The following is a 4,133-nucleotide window of genomic DNA, read 5'->3' on the forward strand; positions in this document are numbered from 1 at the left end:
AGCCGAGTTTCCCGAAGAGGACTGGTGGACCCCTGAGGAGTTTGAGCACGGCGTAGACTGCTCGTGTGAGAGCTGTGCTGCGGGACAGCAGTTATGAGGCCGAGCTGAGCTCCACTCTGGAGGTCGTGCTGATCTCCACTTCTTAGGCCGAGCTGAGCTCTTCTATATGATGCCGAGCTGGGCACAACCCTTGATGCCGAGCTGAGCTCCAGCCTTGATACCGAGCCGAGCTGTGTACTCTGATGATTTTTGATGATTTACTGTATATACTTGATATTTGAATTTATTCTTTTTGTGTATATATCATGCCTTCGGGCCCAAATGTATATAATTATTGTATCACCATTTGGGTATCAAGTATATGGAAGTTATTCACAGGTAAAACTTAGTCTTCCGCTGATCTAATGAACTTATGTTAGTGTGTGTATGCTGTGGTGGAATACAGTATCTGATGATCCTGGCAGGTTTGGGTTAACCGGTGTTAACTCGGTCATCGCTCCGGTTCAGTGTGAACGGGGTGTGACACATATCGTCCTACATTATCCAACATCAATTCCGAATTCATACACCATAACCAAATAATATGTCCAAAGTCTTATTGAGCAATTTGGTTTGGCTATGACATTGTTCATTGTTGTCAGCATAGTCACAACACTCCCAAAGTGATGCATGTTCAATTGGAGTTGGGAGTTATCACTTTAGAAATATTTTTTAGTAGATGCCTCAATTTGCAGCTTAATTTTGATACCCGAACAGAAGGTGATATCATGAAAATTTTAGCCCTTTGAATCAACTTCACGTTAAGGAACAATCAAGTAAATAGGAGTTCAGGAGAGAGATATGGTCAGTTAAGTAACCATTGTATTTCAATAAGTCTAATGTCCTAAAAATGCCACATACACACACACACGCACACAAAATAAAAAATAAAAAAATATTTTAAATGTGTTTCAAAATGGAAATGCTACTCATTTGCTAATTTTTTCACATAGTATTGTAGACAAATGGAAAAATGCATTAAACCAATAAAAATAGGAATACCGTTTTAAACACATTTTTGCTAACTATGGTCATCATATGAAAAGAGGATCAAACTCCACAAAGGCAGTATGCAGAAGATTGCCATATTGGGGTTCAAGTTCAAATTTGGTTCTCACAAGGCTTGTTTCAAATGGGCACATGACACATAAAAACATATTCGGGCACAGTCGTTGGCATGTCATACGCAAGTCATGTATGACATGCCAATTTGTATCAAGACAGAAAAGTTAAACAAGGAATCGAAAGGAAAATGGAAAGTTGGAGGCTGTCGCCCACTAGTGACTGGATAGACATATAATCTTTTGGGGAGGAGGTTAGGTATATAGTCAACTTTATTAGAGCTAGCAGCTCAACCGATGGGAGGGGCATAGAGGACTCTTTTAAGGGGAGGAGAGAGATAGAGACAGAATTAGGTACACCGCTAGCATATCCAGCTTTTCCCCAATCTTTTGCTAATTTTCATTTAGGTAGAGAAAAGTGAGTTTGTTTCAGTATTTGGACTCCGTCCTATAAAATACTAAATACTTTGAGTGTAACTCAATAAGTTTATTCATAACTTTGTGTCCATATATACATCAACTTTACAATCAATTAATCCTTTGATTAAGGGATCCGATTACAAGAGATAAGAATTAAATTTACAAAGTAAGAAAGTATGAATTGCAATGAGATCATGTTGATCCTTGAATTCACAAAATAAGGAAGGATAAGAGGATCATGTTGATCCTTGGCTTGGGCGTCACGGTTGTGCGCAAGTTGGACTTCTCCCAATAAATCTAATGAATCGGTAATACTTCCCCTCAAGTTAGAGCATGGAGGTCAATAAACGCCCAACTTGAAAAGAAGAAAATAAAACATATCCCCGCCAAGAGGCTTAATGAAAATGTCGGCTAGCTGCATATGAGTAGGGACATGTGCTATAGCAATACAACCAAAGGTGTTCATGTACAACATGACAATCGATGTCAATATATTTGATACACTCGTGAAATACAGGATTGGCAGCTATGTGTAAGGCAGCTTGGCGTCACAATAAAGGTGCATAGGACATGACAGCGGGACACCAAGGTTACGGAGAAGGGAGCGTAACCATACGAGCTCACAGGTGGCAGTGGCAATGAAGCCATACTTAGCCTCAACTGGGGAATGGAGTTTCTTACATATCCAAGACAAGGGACTAGTTCCAAGAAAAGTAACATAACCAGTCATGGAGCGTCAAGTGGTGGGGCAAGCGGCCCAATCAAAATCAAAATAGGCCACTAGCTGGAGAGAGCTAATAGTCGAAAAGAATATACTAGCAACAGGGGATGATTTAAGATATCGTAAGACCTGGGAAGCACCGTCCATATGGGGTTGTCGTGGTTGTTGCATAAATCGTCTTAAGGAACTGACGGCATAGGCAGTATCAGGTCGTGAAATAGTGAGATAAATTAGATGGCCAATAAGACAACGATATGCGGGTGGATCGCCTAGAAGTGGGGCCAATATCAGGATCTAACCTAGGTTTTGCTCCATAGGGAAGGAAGCCAACCAACTTAGTGGCCAGCATTCCAGACTCGGAGAGGATGTCGAGAGTGTACTTGCATTGACTGATGAAAATAACAGCAGGATTGCGAGCAACCTCAATACCAAGTAAATATTTGAGTTGTCCCAGGTCGTTGAGGTGAAAATGACATTGTAAGAAAGTGATAAGGCCCTGAATGGTTGAAGTGTCATCACCACAACAATGATATTGTTTACATAAACCAGGACAACAATGTAGCTGGTTGTGGAAGACTTGATGAAGAGGGAATAGTCTACCAAGGACTGCTTGAAACCCGCATCTAGGAGAGACCGAGTGGAGTTGGCAAACCGATTGTAAGAGGCTTGCTTGAGACCATACAATGATTTTTGTAATTTGCAAACACAAGTCTCCCCTTGTTCCAAATAACATGGAGGGAGGCGCATGCACACTTATTTTGTGAAGATCGCCATGCAAAAAGGCATTATTTACTTTCAATTAGTGAGGATGACAACCCCGAATGGCAGCAATTGCGAGAAGGCTACGAACAATGAGCGGCTTGGCAATATGGGCGAATGTATTAGTATAGTCCAACCCCTCATGTTGTGTCTAGCATTTGGCTACGAGACAATCTTTATAGTGTTCAATGCTACCATCAACTCGATGCTTGATATTGAAGGCCCTTTTGCAACTAATGGGAGATTTACTTGTAGGGAGAGATTGCAAGGACCAAATATTACTCTGTTCCAAGGCATGAATTTTGGCCTCCATGGCACAACACAAGTGGGGTTGTTTAACAACCTTGGTAAAGGTACGGGAAAAGGCCAACAGAAATGTAAAATGGGGTGGGTAGAAGCAATTGTAAGAAATGTAATTGCAAACGGGATAAAGGGTGATACATGTTGTAGAGGCATGATTGGGGGGTGGGGGACAGGTGTAGAGGTTGAGGAGCAAACATTGTCCTTTAAGCGAGCGGGAACTGTGTGAGGACAACTAGAGCCTGACTGTGGGGGTGGGGAGGGGGAGGCGGAAATGGGATTCGACAACTGGAGTTGGTGGGGACTATATTAGGGAAGGGAGAGGGGCAATAGAGTCTAGGACAGGGATAGGGAGGACAGAGTGGTTAGGGAGTTCGACAATTGTGGCAAAGGGAAAGACAAATAAATTAGTCCCAACCTGTAAATGCATGAAAAAATATTTAAATTTAAAATAATCCTAAATATATACACAATTCCATCTTAAAAGTGTTAAAAATAAAATAAAATAATTATAAAAAAAATTAAATGTAAATAGAAAAGATAAAATGGCCTAAATACCCATATGAAATATTTAGACTAATCTGTAAAACAAAATTAAAATAAACTACGAAATGTAAACTAACCTATTCTAAACATAGACGAAAAACACAGGTTTTTTTTTACTCAACTAGCCTTTTTAAAACCTTGTGAGTTAGGTAGGTCAAACCTGGTCAGGACAAGTCATATTTTTTTCTCCCTTATTTCTTTAATAACTTCATGCTTTTCTTTATCCGAGCCCCAAGGCTTTAGTTGTTTCTAGTTGTTTCATAACTAGAAGAAATAAAAAGGAGGGG

Source organism: Macadamia integrifolia, unplaced genomic scaffold (assembly GCF_013358625.1).
Source record: "Macadamia integrifolia cultivar HAES 741 unplaced genomic scaffold, SCU_Mint_v3 scaffold_38A, whole genome shotgun sequence".
Lineage (NCBI taxonomy): Eukaryota > Viridiplantae > Streptophyta > Magnoliopsida > Proteales > Proteaceae > Macadamia > Macadamia integrifolia.